This window comes from Balaenoptera ricei, chromosome 5, assembly GCF_028023285.1.
Source record: "Balaenoptera ricei isolate mBalRic1 chromosome 5, mBalRic1.hap2, whole genome shotgun sequence".
Lineage (NCBI taxonomy): Eukaryota > Metazoa > Chordata > Mammalia > Artiodactyla > Balaenopteridae > Balaenoptera > Balaenoptera ricei.
The window spans coordinates 27,002,282-27,017,767 of NC_082643.1; the positions used below are offsets into that span (position 1 = coordinate 27,002,282).

Below are 15,486 nucleotides of genomic sequence, written 5' to 3' on the forward strand. Positions count from 1 at the left end.
AGACACAGGAATTTACATTAGTAGAATGTGAAGTTTTAGTTAGGAAATGGCAAGAAATAAGACTAGAGAAGTTAATAGGAACCAGACCATGAAGGCCTTGGACGGTCTCATAAACACCTTGGATAGAGGTGTCTTGATATAGGCCTAGGACAGTAGTAGTTCTCAGACATGAAAGCATATAAAAATCATCTGGTGGTGGTGTTAAGAACAGAAATTTCTAGGGCTCGATCACCTATAAATTCTGATCCAGTACCTTGATAATGGACCCCAGATTTCGGGCTTCAATTTTTTTTTTTAATTTGCCTTTTTAATATATAAGCCAGGAGGGTCTGATGTAGGTTGTACATGGTCCACACTTTAAAAAATGTCACTAGGCAATGGGAGGTCTCCTGAAGTGATTTAAGAAAGAGAGTGACTCAGGCACTCTATATTATTTTCAGGTTGGCATTTAAGACTGATTTTTCTGGCTGAGGTTTGGTAGGGAACTGAAGGCACTCAGTGAAAGAGGCAAGGATAAGAAAATCTGAATTAGGACAGTAATAGTAAAAACTGGAGACCAATGTGTGAAATATTTAGGAGGTTAAATTGCCAGGAATTTTTGTTGATTGAAGAAATGCAAGTGGAGGGGAAAGGAAGGGTCAAGGATGGCACCGGATTAAATTAGATTTGAAATATCTTAAAAATATCCAGAAAGCACTGGTTTGGAAGTTAAAGGTACACATTTAGGAGGTATCAGTGTATAGATGTAAACCAAACTATGGGAGTTGGGAGAGTTCTGGGGAGTTCCTGGGAGATCGACTGGAGTAAGAAGGGACCAGGCCAGTGGCAGAACCCAGAGGTACCGAAACACTTAAAGGACACATAAAAGATGAATAGCAGCTTAAGAGGCTGGGAAGAACTACTACAGAGTTAAGAGAAAAATGTGGCTACAATGACACTATAGTCCCAGTAGCCATAAAACAGCACTGCTCCAGGCAAACTACAGTGAGTGGTTGCCCTACTTAAAAATTAAGTGTCATTCAAAGTCTCTCGTGATCACTGTGATCTCGCTTCACTAGAATTTTGGGTGCAGAAGACTGAAGAGTGTGGTTTGAGTAGTTATCTTGAAGTAAAAATGAGAAAACAGAATTCATACAACCCTTTTAAGAAAGCACAAAGTATACATAAAATCATAAATAAAAATGTACAAAAATAGGACCTACTTATGAACTTTGGTGAACAACCTTGCAGAGTCTCTCTGTCCATAACTAATTTTAAATTAATAGGATTTTTGATTTAAATTATATATATACAGGAGAGCGATCAAGATGGCCAGAATAGGAGGATGTGAAACTCACTCCCCACACACAAATATATTAAAAATACGTCTATATGTGGAATAATTCTTACTGAAAACGAACTGGAAATTGGCTGAAAGACTCCTGTAAAATGAAGGCTGTAGGAAAGATGCACATGGAATCAGGTAGGAGGGGAAGAACAACAAAAACAAAAAAATCCCATTTAAAATTACATCAAAAAGAATAAATTCCCAGGTACTTTCAAGGAATAAACTTAACCAAGGAGGTGAAAGACCTATACTCTGAAAACTATAAAATACTGATGAAGGAAATTGAAGTTGACACAAAGAAATGGAAAGATATCCCATATTTTTGGATTGGAAGAATAATATTGTTAAAATGTCCATATTACTCAAAGCAATCTACAGATGTAAACAATCCTTACCAAAATACCCAGGATATTTTTCACAGAACTAGAACGAATAATCCTAAAATTTATATGGAACCACAAAAGACCCTGAATTGCCCAACAATCTTGAGAAATATAAAAAAGCTGTAAGTACCATGTGCCCAACTTTAGACTATACTACAAAGCTGCAATAATCAAAACAGCATGGTACTGCACAAAAACAGACACATAGATCAATGGAACAGAATAGAGAGCCCAGAAATAAACCAATATACCTATGGTCAATTAATCTACAACAAAAGAGGCAAGAATATACAATGGAGAAAATACAGTCTCTTCAATAAATAGTGCTGGAAAAACCAAACAGCTCCACATAAAAGAATGAGATTAGAAGAGTTCCTCACAGCATGTACAAAAATAAACCCCAAATGGACTAAAGATCTAAATGTAAGACTGAAACCATAAAACTCCAATAAGAGAACATAGGTAGAACACTCTTTGACATAAATCACGCAATATTTCTTTGGATCTGCCACCCAAGGCAAAAGAAATAAAAGCAAAAATAAACAAATGGGAACTAATTAAACTTAAAAGCTTCTGCACAGCAAAGGAAACCATCGACAAAACAAAAAGACAACCTAATGAATGGGAGAAAATATTTGCAAATGATATGACCATCAAGGGGTTAATATCTAAAATATATAAACAGCTCATACAACTTGGTATCAAAAAAACAAACAACCCAGTTAAAAATGGGCAGAAGACCTGAATAGATATTTTTCCAAGGAAGATATACAGATAACTAACAGGCACTTGAAAAGATGCTCACCATCACTAATTATTAGAGAAATGCAAATCAAAATAACAATGAGATATCACCTCACACTTATTCAGAATGGCTATAAGCAAAAAGTCTCCAAATAACAAATACTGGAGAGGATGTGGAGAAAAGGGAACCCTTGTACACTGTTAGTGGGAATATCAATTGGTGTAGCCACTATGTGAATAGTACGGAGGTTCCTCAAAAAACTAAAAATAGAGCTACCATATGATCCAGCAATTCCATTCCTTGGTATATATCCAAAGAAAATGAAAACACTAACTCAAAAAGATACACACATCCCAATGTTCATAGCAGCACTGTTTACAATAGCCAAGATATAGAAGTAACTCAAGTGTCCGTCAACAGACAAATGGATAAAGAAGATGCACGTGAGCGCACACATGTGTGTGTATAGTGGAATCTTACTCTGCCATAAAAAAGAATGAAATTACGCTATTTGCTGAAAGTGGTTGGACCTACAGAGTATTATGCTCAATGAAATAAGTCAGACAGAGAAAGGCGAATACTGTATGTTATAACTTATACGTGAAATCTAAAAAACTTAAAAAAGGAATGCGTATAGAAAAATAGAAACAGACTTACAGATATGGAAAACAAACTAGTGGATACCAGTGGAGAGAGGGAAGGGGGGAGGGCAAGATAGGGGTATGGGATTAAGGGATACAAACTACTATGTATAAAAGAAATAAGCAACAAGGTTATATCGTACAGCACAGGGAATTATAGCCATTATTCTGTAATAAGTTGATGCAAGAGGGAGGAGATATGGGGATATATGTATATGTACAGCTGATTCACTTTGTTATAAAGCAGAAACTAACACACCACTGTAAAGCAATTATACTCCAATAAAGGTGTTAAAAAAAAATACTGAATCACTATATTGTACACCTGAAGCAAATATAATATTGTAAATCAACTATATTTCAATTTTTAAAAAATGAAAAAATTATATATATACAGATCTATAATAATATATGTAATAAAAATGTGTCTTTTTCACAGAATATTGTCATTCTGCATGTAATAATCCATATCAGGGTTGGGAAACTTTTGCTGTAAAGGACCAATAGTAAATATTTTGGGCTTTGTGAGCCATATGGTCCCTGTTGCAGTTACTCAACTCTGTCCTTGCTCTGTAGTATGCAAGTAGCCTTAGACAATATGTAAATGTAAAAGCAAGGATGATCTGGCCCATAGGCTATAGTTTGCTGATCTATATCATAATTCTTAATGACTTCATATTGCTTATGGCTGTACCATAAATTATTTAACCAACCTTCAAGAAATGTATACCAAGGAGATTTTCAAATGTTTGAAAATCTATGTAGAAATATGTTAATACAGGCTTACACATCAGCTGGGGAAATTTGAAACAATGTAAATGTTCATCAAAGGGAGATTAATTAGATAATTTGTGGTATACATGATCATTTCTTTCAAAAATCCTAAATGATATAGTTAGAATACCAAGTATAATTTTATTTCTCTTCTGAATATCCTGCCCCTAATGTAGATCAGTTTCTTCAATTGCAGAGATCTGAATTATTCTTTTTTAACAACTTTATTGGAGTATAATTGCTTTATAATAGTTTGTTAGTTTCTGCTTTACAACAAAGTGAATCAGCTATACATATACATATTTTTTAAATCAATAATAATGTGAATGGTCATGTTATTTTGAGTTGACCATTACAGGAAGATAAATATGTATAAGACTATAATACAATATCCAGTATTATTTAATCTACAGAACTTACTCAAATTTCTCCAGTTGCCCCCCTAATGTTCTTTTTGGTTCAGGATGCAACCCAAAATCACACTTTGCCTTTAGTTGTCATGTTTCCCTTAGTCTCCTTTAATCTGGAACAGGTCCTCAGTCTTTCTTTGTTTTTCACAACCTTGACAATTTTCAAGAGTGTTGGTCAGGTATTGTGATACCCCAGTACTAATGAGCCCATTCACTGCCCAAATCTTGGTTTCTAAACACCATGCTCCAATAAAAGAAAACTACTAGTCCTTGGAGAAACAGCTGATTGCAGGAATGGGACAGGAAAAGTGAAAGATGAGCCTAAAATATCTTGCGGTGCCAGAAAATATCAAAGTGTTTTAAAGAGAAATTCTAAAAAGATACAGGAGCCAACTTGAAGGGGGCTCCCAAAGGCCAAATCTGGGAAAACCGAACAACAAAAAAATGATTGTGATACATTATAAGCCATGGAATAAAATGAGTTCATTTGCCCATACTAATATAAATAATGAGTGAACGGATGAATGGATGAATAAATGAATAGAGTAAAATTTTCCTTACTGCAAATTTCCAACTAGTATTTGGCAAACCCCACAGTAATAACTGTCTCAGGCAAGAATCTTCAAAGGGTTCTAAAATTAGTGCTAACAGTGTTTTAAATAACAAGCTAACTAGATACTCTCCAATTATTTCTCCATAAGATCTTCATTAAATACAAAGAAATACAGTAACTTTGCAGTGGAGAAACCTGACAGACGTCACCTTCACCAAGTGATCAAAGTTACCATTTTCAGTAACGGAACAAACCGACATCAAATCCCTTCTGATTTGATATGCTGAGAAGGTCACAACCTCACTTTGTGGCATCTTTGCCAAAAATGTAAAACCTGAACTTAAATATGAGGAAACCTCAGAGAAAATGTATCGATTGCCAGAGCCTTGTCGACCTAGTATTAGACACACTAGGGTACACTCACGTGTTACATGTACTTTCAGTTTGGCCTTGATTCAGTTCACAGAGATGCACTGAAAGACTTTTAAGAAGAAAATGACAGGATGACAGCTGTGTCTCAAGCAGAGAGTAAGATATAAAACGAAGGGGGTGGAAATGAAAGCTGGGGAAGGCATCTATGCCTGATAGGAATCTGTCACATTATTTCAGGCACATGGTCATAATCTCAACTAGCGTACTGGTATTAGAAATGCAGAAGAGGAGAGCAAGCCAAGAAATAATGGGAACAAAAATGAAAATTAATTTTCCACTCACTGAATGTGAAGGGACTGCAAAAGGAGGGAAAAGAAGGTCTCTATTACTAGACTTAGCACCTGGGTGTCTAGGCAGCAGGTGGGTCAATGGAAGGAGAGGTAAGGGAATTCCATTTGGGACAAATGTTTGAGGCATCACCAGGATATCCTAAAGAGAATGTCTAGCAGGTAGTAGGGAAGATCAGTCTGCAGTCCAGGAAGGAGATATAGCATGTACGAATGGGTGCATTTTCCATTAAGAAACTGAGTTGGAAGAGCACATGTACCTTGTGCGGTGTCACGATGCCAGTAAGGGGCAGAACCAGTTTTTAAACCCAGTTCTTCCAAGTTCAGAAGTTTCTGTGGCCTATGGGAATTTTTGTGTATATCAAGACTCTCCAAAGGGTTCAAAAGAACTGCAAACGTCAGCAACTGTCAATCTCTAAGTGCACAATCAGGCTATGTGCAAAATTATAAGCCACTTGTTAAAAAATGTAAAGGAATAAGGGAAGTTCCCTTTTTGTCTGTGAGTCCCATTGGGCTTTACACAAAAGTAAAGACCATATTCAGAGCCTCCTAGGACTTTCAACGATCAGTTGATTGACTGTCAGAGCCTAGTCGACCTCAGACATCACCCACTCAAATGCTATAATGTTACAACTCAGGTTATCTAGTCCTGCACATTCGAATATTTATACATAGGTTAGATGGAAAAGTTCCTGGTATATGCAACTGAATTCTTACCAGCTCTCCCCATCTGTTTTCTATTTGTTTGTTTTTAATTTTTATTGGAGTATAAGTGATTTACAATGTTGTGTTAGTTTTAGGTGTACAGCATGGTGAATCAGTTATACATATACATGTATCCACTCTTTTTTTTTTTAGATTCTTTTCCCATATAGGCCATTACAGAGTCCCCACCTGTTTTAAGAGCAGACAGGAGCTAGAGTTTTAGGTTTCATTGCTCTGTATTAGCTGGCAGAAGTGTTGCATCCTGAATATCTACATTGAAGAAGCGTCGCATTCCCTGAATATATTTGAATCCACAGGGAGCAATATAACCGAGGTCAGCTCTGAGGGTGGGCAGGAGACCCACCACTCAACCCGTTGGAGTCTAGGGCATCACTTAGCCTTGACAGAAATGAGGACCCAGGCAGAGGTCGCTGATCACTCACTACAACTGTTCCAGCAGCTCCCTCCCGGTGGTGGGAGAGGTTCTGTTTAGCCCAGAATCCCACCCTCCCACTGCTCACCCCTCACCCACACCTTACACTCCCACCCCCCCACCCCCGCCCATCACCCTTCCGTTACAGGCAGGTGATGAGACGAAAAGAAGCAGAGTGCCTCCCTTCCTCTTTGCAGAAAGGGTAGCATGACCGAGAAAAAGCTTTCATTATAACTGATACTTTATACGGCTGAATGACTATATTGCTGTAATCAGTGTTTATTCTCATTAAATACTTTTTTCTTATTCTGATACCTGTAATAACAATGAAATAAATATATACACGTGAGAAAAGTACACACAGAAAGGCATATCCCCTACATAAACACAGCTCTTCTCTTAAATTGCCACAGCCAAAGTAATCACATTCTTAAATCCTTCTCCAACCACAGTTCATTACATACTCTAAGAAAGGTTTTTCATTATTGCTGTTTATTTATTTATGCACCTGAAAAAGAATAAAAACCATTTCTAATTTGGGTACTCTCAAATCATACTCTACCTTCTTGCAATTAAAACACAAATTTACTTAAGACACTACTTGCCTAAAACAACCCTGTTTCCAAAATAGACACTCCATGAAATTTGTTAGTTAACAGTTGAATGCTCAGGAGCAGAGCAAAGCTTCAATTAAAGGATTACACTTCTGGAGCTAAAATGGGAGAGGCTGGAAGCTCAGCACCGAACCTTTCTGCTTTCATTGTCTCTGACTTTAGTTTGATTATTCTTTTCCCTTTTCCTTTTCTATTTTTCTTTTTGCCATTGTGTAGAACTAGCAATTATAGGGAGAAGGAGCAGTCTGATCTTACCAAGGAAGTTGTTTTGCTCAAGTCGTTTCTTTCATTTTCAAGTTGGCTCTCAGCCCTGCCTTTGTGCGATCTGAACCTTCATCGCTTCTCTCGTGAGTCAACAAGGTCCAAAGTCTGCCCCACAGCATTACCTGAACGCTTGAATCACCCAGAAACTGGCTTGCTTGCAGGAACTCTGTTTTGCCTCGTATAAAAATGGGCTTCAGAAATGTTTAAACAATAACTAAATGAAGAAATAAACGACCGGGACATTGGATTTCATTCTTATCAATCATCATGTCCTTTCTCTCTCTCTGTAATATCATGTACATTTCTAAGCATCCCAAAGAAGTTAATGAATATTGGGCACTTAATGGATTTTTCCAAAAACACTCGAAAGTGACAGCTCTCCAAAACCAACGGTCTCTTTCCCATCACTGATGTATTAAGAGCAGAAAGAGTATGTCAACAGTCTTGCTAGATAATCATAGATATACTTAACTGCTACTGAAGATGATATTATCTGAAAAGACATACTTCAGTATAGAATTCAGTGCTACTCGGGATTGAGGCAGAATTGCTTCTCAGCTGGAAAAAATGCCAAATAGATATTTTTGAACTTCTCAGTAGGTGATAATCCAGTAACTCTGAGAAACAATTCATAGGCATATGGAACAAATTACTATGGTAATTGCAGAAGGATTATGAATACTTTTAGGTCAGTAGTCTTGACCTTTCCAAAGCTAACTGTTCTGCTGAAACTAGAACTTAAACATAAACTAAATGGTTGCGATATTTGCCTAATTTTTTTACATGAATGAAAGGGCAACTTAATGAATTATTTAAATATGCCACCTGCATTTTTAATCTGTATATGGGCATGAATAAGAAAGAATATTTTTGTACTACATGGGACTGAGCACACCCACACATTCTGTCCCTCTGTCTTACAAATTCTAGATGGCTACTGGAGACAAGAAGGAAAGAGAAAACTACACAATCTTCCTTTATTTATACTAATTTTGACCTTACATTTGGAAAAGATGAAGGATAATTCTGACCAGTGTTTGTTCAGTTCTATAGCCTTCTGTAACAGACAATATCAATTCCATAGGAATGCCATAACCATTTATTCCCATCACAGCAGGGCCGTTTGCCTGATGAAAACATAATTGGAAAAACGTCTTCTTATGTGGCATTGTAAACCATCTGCCATATTCAGGTTCTACAATATGTAGCAAACTCAAAAAAGAAAAAGTAGAAATAGAAGTTTCTGGAACAACATCAGCATCAAAGAACTCCAAAATAGCACATTATTAGGGAAAGATACACAAAAATAAATGGCAAATTAACCTGCAAAATACCTACCACTGCAAATAATAACGGATTTTTATTGCTTTAGACACATTCCTATGTATGCTTTAATATATTCCTAGCCCCTCAAGGAGTGATTTATTTGTTTTTGTTTATTTACAAGCACATAGTGCTACATACCAAATCTAAGTACTTTATACATATTAAATCACTCAATTTGCATAACAACCTTATACTGTGAGCACTGTCAGCATGCCTATTTTACAAATGGGAAAAGTGAGCAAACGAGCCAGGTTCGAAACAGTTTATAAGAGGATCTTTACCACTACCCTGTGCTAGTGACTGCTTCCTTTCTCTCCTATATAGTTATAAAAATTTCTTTAAAATATAGGTAATTCTTAAAAACAGAGGATTATATTCTAAGATTAATCTCAAAGCTAGCACCAACATCCAAATTCACACTCTGGTACTCTGTAGTTCATGGAATATGTACTTTCTTTCCTGAAAAGCTTTCATATAAAACATAGGTCGACATAAAAGGTGAAAGAGGGCCTCCCTGGTGGCGCAGTGGTTGAGAATCCGCCTGCCAATGCAGGGGACACGGGTTCGAGCTCTGGTCTGGGAGGATCCCACATGCCACGGAACAACTGGGCCCGTGAGCCACAATTACTGAGCCTGCGCGTCTGGAGCCTGTGCTCCGCAACAAGAGAGGCCGCGATAATGAGAGGCCCGCGCACCGCGATGAAGAGTGGCCCCCGCTTGCCGCAACTGGAGAAAGCCCTCGCACAGAAACGAAGACCCAACACAGCAAGCAAGCAAGAAAGCAAGCAAGAAAGAAAGAAATGGTGAAAGATGCTTTCATTCCACCACTGATGATGAAGAATACTAGAGACAGTGGATTAGACCAACTGTGTATGTATGTTTGTATATATGTGTGTGTGTGTGTGTGTGTATGTGTATAAAACAAATGCCACCTCTCATATAAAAATATTCTATATATATTGGAAATATATAGGTAAGAAAATAAAATCAACATTTATTGTTCTTAGTGAGTAGCTAGGTATAAGAATAAGACACTTCTATGCAAAAAAAAAAAAAAAAAAGGTAGGAAAAAGTAGGGAATACATAAAACTAAGAAAAAATTAATTCCTGTCTCCCTGCAGAGAACTACAATATATACTAAAGAAGTCATATCATTTTTCAGTGTCTGTGAAAGAACAGAAAGAAACCAAATTTGTTTCTTTATGTATTTCATTTCATACCAAATCATGAACCAATTTCCAATGACATTAATAATATGTTCTCTTGCTAAACAACCACAACCACAGCTCAGGAGCCCCAGACTTTTCTCTCTCTGTCTCTTTTTTTTAATCCCTGAATACTCATTTGAAAATTAACTTAGAGCCCTCTTACACTCGTTCCTTTATCTGCTGAAAATTCTCAATGCATTATGAAAACTAAGTAAGTAATATTTTACTGCAAAGCTTTTTTTCATTAAAAAGGAATAGAAGGCTTCCCTGGCAGTGCAGTGGTTAAGAATCTGCCTGCCAATGCAGGGGACACAGGTTCAAGCCCTGGTCCGGGAAGATCCCACATGCCGCGGAGCAAATAAGCCCATGCGCCTCAACTACTGAGCCTACGCTCTAGAGCCCGCGAGCCACAACTACTGAAGCCCATGCGCCTAGAGCCCGTGCTCGGCAACAAGAGAAGCCACCACAATGAGAAGCCCGCTCACCACAACGAAGAGTAGCCCCCGCTCACCGCAACTAGAGAAAGCCTGCGCAGCAACGAAGACCCAAAGCAGCCAAAAATAAATAAAATAAAATAAATAATTTTAAAAAAAGTAATAAAGCTAACATTTCTTAAAGTGTTATAATTTGGCGGGGGGCATAAAATACAAACTGAAAGTTTGGCAAAAGTAATTCGGAGCTCATTTGAGTTGAGGGGGAGACTCAGTACCCTGCAATTGACTATAAGCTCCAAGAAGGCAGGATCTAAGTTGATTCTAAACTTGGTAGGAAACTCAGAAGATGCTCTAGGATTAAGCCATTTTAAACTCTACTTAAAAGAAAAAGAAACGTTATTAGCCATTTTTAAACAATATAAGTCACTTCAACATTTCTGCATATAAATAAATGTTTTTAAACACCTCAAATGAACTCTTAATCATAGATTTCACCACCTGTAGCATATATGCAGCACATGTGACCTGACTGTTAATGAATTGTACTTCCTTCTCTTTTCATTTCAGGCCTCATTTCTCTTTTCTACATCTCATCACGCACACCACCACCCCTGAAGGAAGACATATCCTCTTCCAGCCTATAACAACCAAAAGTCCCTCATCAGATCTCTCTTATTCTCAAGTTACACCTTGTAATTACTCCCTCTGTTTTTCTACTTGGCTCCCATTAAATTTTCTTCTTTTCACTAGCCCACCCCACCTAACCAAAAATTTCTGGGAGTCCTCATTCAGTCCTACACTGTCTCCCAGAAAAGGAAGAATGCAAAGTGGGCAGGAGGGGGAGGGGAGAAGATGGAGAGGACCTTGACATCCCCAGTTGGAGACCTACTATGCATTCAGAAAAGCTTCAAATCCACCCTGCTCCCAACTTCCTCATCTTTTCTCTTTCTCTTCCTGCCTCTGATTTTTCATTTTGACCCCATACCTTTACAACCTGGTTAACCTGAGCAAAGTTTGATGTGATTATGTAAAGGAAGATCACTAACCACCATTCACATATACTGATTAACATTTATGTTTACAGTAGGCCAATAATGGTTATATATAATCATAAGCACCTGAGAATCATTGTTGTGTTTTATTTAATAACAACACTCCATTCTTATCACATGTGCTCATTCTTCATAAATTTTTGCATAAGTAGCATAATTATCTCCTTGCAATTAAAACAATCAAAGAAATATTGTTTCACACCTTTCTAGAGATTGAAAATATTGGCCTGACAAGTGGAAAAGTAAGTTTTATTAACAGCCATGGAAGTAAATAAAGTGATACTTTGAGGATTTTGGCAAAGGGATGGCAAAAAGTTAATTCAAATCACATTATTATAGAAGTAAAGAGAACACCAATTAGTTAAAGAAAACATAGATGTATGTTTTAGCCAAGTGGTACTTTTAAAGGCTATGTTGATAAATAGTGCTTAATAGTGCCTGATAAATAGAAAACATTCAGTAATCCTTTACTAATTGAATAAATGAGTGAATGAATAAATGAATTGCTTTCTGGTTTATACCAGGATGGTTAAATTGGAAAATAAACTTGGAAACATTTAGGCATTTTCTACATGCTTCAGTTATATATTACTGCTTCATAGTTATCAAAACCGACGATTTCGTTTTCTTGGGTTGTCAGTAACAGGTTCCATTAATTGTATCTTCCTTTTCCAAAGCCCTTCCTGTCTTTGAAGATGGGCTGTCACACTGCCCTGTTGTTGAATTCAATAGATTTAAAAAGATATATCACTGGCACATAAAACTATGAAATTCTGCTCAACAGCTGGATTGTAAGGAAATGATGCCGTCTCCAGCCTCCTGAGAGGTGCTGGGCACTGGCACACATGTAGCGCCTGGGGAGGCCTGAGAGCAAAGTGTACCTGTGCAGACAAGCTCTGGAGTATCTCCCATCCGGAAGCTTCCTCCAGGAATAAGTGAGAAGTTACACTGATGCTGGTGTAGCAATGGGACGCAATCTCTTAGCAATACTGAGGAGTTGGTGGGAAGTTGGAAAGACATCAAAATACAACATTGCTTCTCACAACCACAACACTATATTCTGGCAAAAGCCCAAGTAGGTGAGAAATTTGCATGTGATTATTATTTACAGAGAAAGACCCTCTCTGCTCCTCAGCTTGTAGGATTAGTATAAATACAGACAAATAAGAGAGGATTTAGTGATTTGAGATTTTTTTAAGTATGGAATTTTTTATCTGGGTGAGAATTTTCCAATTCCCCCTCTTATTAGCCCTTTGACCTTAGACCAGATTCTTATACGCCCTGTACCTTTCTTTCCTATATTGTAAAATTGAAAGAGATAATATGCACTTATCTTCCACATTTGTGAGTCTCATAGTTGGCACTTAGTAAATTTTCAATGAATGGCTGACAAGCATTAAATAGGTACTCAATAAATGTAAATATATGTATATACACATATTTACATAATATTATATAATTATATACTGTTTATTTATTATATAAGTGTATATTACATATATTATATTACATATAATATATTACATATATTATACATTATATATTTATTATATATTATGATACAACATACTACATAATATGATATATATTTGAATTATATATTATATTAATATTATATATGTGCATACTATATGTTTTTTATATATATATATATATATATATATATATATATGCTTACATGTATTTTAAAGCATTACAGTGGCAGGGAGGGCACCTTGGCTAGTTTGGGTGGGTTACACAAGATGTGGCCCTCAACTCTCCACAACAGTCTCTACCTCTTGCAATCCTTACCCCAAAACTCCTGGTTACAGCAGGAGGAAGGGAAATAGAAATACCAACCCCAGGGGGCTTCCCTGGTGGCGCAGTGGTTGAGAATCTGCCTGCTAATGCAGGGGACACAGGTTTGAGCCCTGGTCTGGGAGGATCCCACATGCCACGAAGCAACTAGGCCCATGAGCCACAACTACTGAGCCTGCGTATCTGGAGCCTGTGCTCTGCAACAAGAGAGGCCGCGACAGTGAGAGGCCAACGCACCGCGACGAAGAGTGGCCCCCGCTTGCTGCAACTAGAGAAAGCCCTCGCAAAGAAACGAAGACCCAACACAGCCAAAAATAAATAAATAAATAAATAAATAAAAGACTAGGCCATGTGGAGACTTGGAAAAAAAAAAAAAAAAAAGAAATACCAACCCCAGTACTAAGCTCTTTATCACATAAAAAAGGGTTGGTGAAGCCAAACAAAACAAAACAAAACAAAAACATTCTTCTGTCAGCTGGTTCATTTGCCCCTTTTACTGCTCTCTGTACCCTCTTGCTTTCCACAGTGGAGAACTACATATTTATGTACCAGTGACTAGAAGTGGGGAGAGGGCCCCAGGGAACTGCCGGCCAAGCACACACGTGGAAACCTGAAGAATAGTTAACTGTCACATCAGAGTAAAGTGTTATATGCCAATCCACAGAGAGCCCTCAAGGGGATGGGGATTCAGAAGTGGCTTCTTCAGTCTATCTGGCCTGTCCTTCTGAGTAGTCCAGCATGGCCTGGGCCCTCAGGACACACACATGGCCACCATCTTCCTTGACAGAAAACATTCCTTTCCTATTTTCTAGCTGGAATCTTGTGCTACCCAGTTTCTTTGTTCTTTTAACAAACCCTTCCCTCTCTTCCATGCCCAGGACCCCACATCTATTCATGGCTTGCTTCTGACATAGGTGGGCAGAAATTCTTTGTTCTTCAAGATAATACAGTGGAGAACTTTGTTGTGAGGCAGGCTATCAGGGTTCTGGCCTGAGGATGAAAATTGTAGAAATCAATCATACACCTGACTAGAGACAGGTTATCTCCCCCAGCCTGTTTCTACACCTTACTGTGCTGAAAAAAATGTCACCTTCTCACTCTCAAGATCCATCTTTTAAAAACCCCCATCTCTTAAATTTGGCTTGAGCCATATTAGTTTGGTAAAAATGATGTGTGTGGGGGGCAGGATTTAGCATACCATTATAGACTCCTTCTGCTAAATCATGGTTTGACCAAGTTTAGCTTGAGAATGGCCACAAATGACTTCTGAACAGAGGCCCTCATATTGGACCACAGCCATTGCCACCTGCTGTCTTGACTTTAATCTCCTCCTCATCAAATCCATCTTGAATTCCACTGACAATTTACATTCTCCACTGTCTCACGTCTCTCTACTTGTAACTTCTTGACTATGCATATATCTATTTATTTGCATAGAATTCTATAATTTACAAAATACTTTTATATATGTTCTTTTAGTTGATTACTTTAAACATCCTGATAGGAAAAATGGTATTATCCCCATCTTATTGGTGTAAACTTCAGAGAAATTCGGAGACATGATTGAGATCACACAACTAAAAAGTGCTAGAGCTAAAATTCTAACCTAAATCACTTAACTCTCAGACTGGCACTTTCATCAATGTCAAATGCCTTAATGTGACACTTAAGGTATTACAAAATCTGAACTCATCTATTCCCAACATTATATCCAGCTGTTTACAGCTAACCTTTCTACTCTAGCAAAGCCAGTCTTCGCACTGTCGCCCAACTTCATCTGGAGAGTTGCTTCCTTCCTTTGTATTCTGTATTTCCCAACCTGGAATATTCTTCAGCCTTCTTATTTGCTGTGTTTCCTGACCTGGAATCTCTGCTAGCCTTTTATCTGCATATGGTCCAGTTCAAATCCCACTCTTCCTCCAATCTTTCCCACATTGCCACAGCCTAGCACCATCTCTCTCCTTTCAAAATTTTGTGCAGTTATTTTCTACCCGTCATGTGGACATTGTGAGCAGGCCCTCTGGACATGAAATGCTGTTTCTACGGTAACCCTCAGCCTTACGTTGGCTGGACAAAGTTACACGAAGCTTAGGGAATGAGA

The 15,486-nt window shown here is 37.7% G+C and overlaps 1 protein-coding gene across 5 annotated transcripts in view; it reads right to left on the reverse strand.

Annotated features, from left to right (window-relative positions):
• INPP4B (inositol polyphosphate-4-phosphatase type II B) overlaps positions 1 to 15,486 on the reverse strand; it is a 758,305-nt gene that overhangs the window by 496,185 nt on the left and 246,634 nt on the right. The window contains exon 1 of one of the 5 annotated variants that reach the window (XM_059922533.1): positions 7,560 to 7,645. The exons of the other annotated variants lie outside the window; for them this stretch is intronic. The gene's annotated coding sequence lies outside the window, so the exon portion shown is untranslated. Of the gene's footprint in view, positions 1 to 7,559; positions 7,646 to 15,486 lie in introns of those variants that run through there. 5 annotated transcript variants of the gene reach the window in all.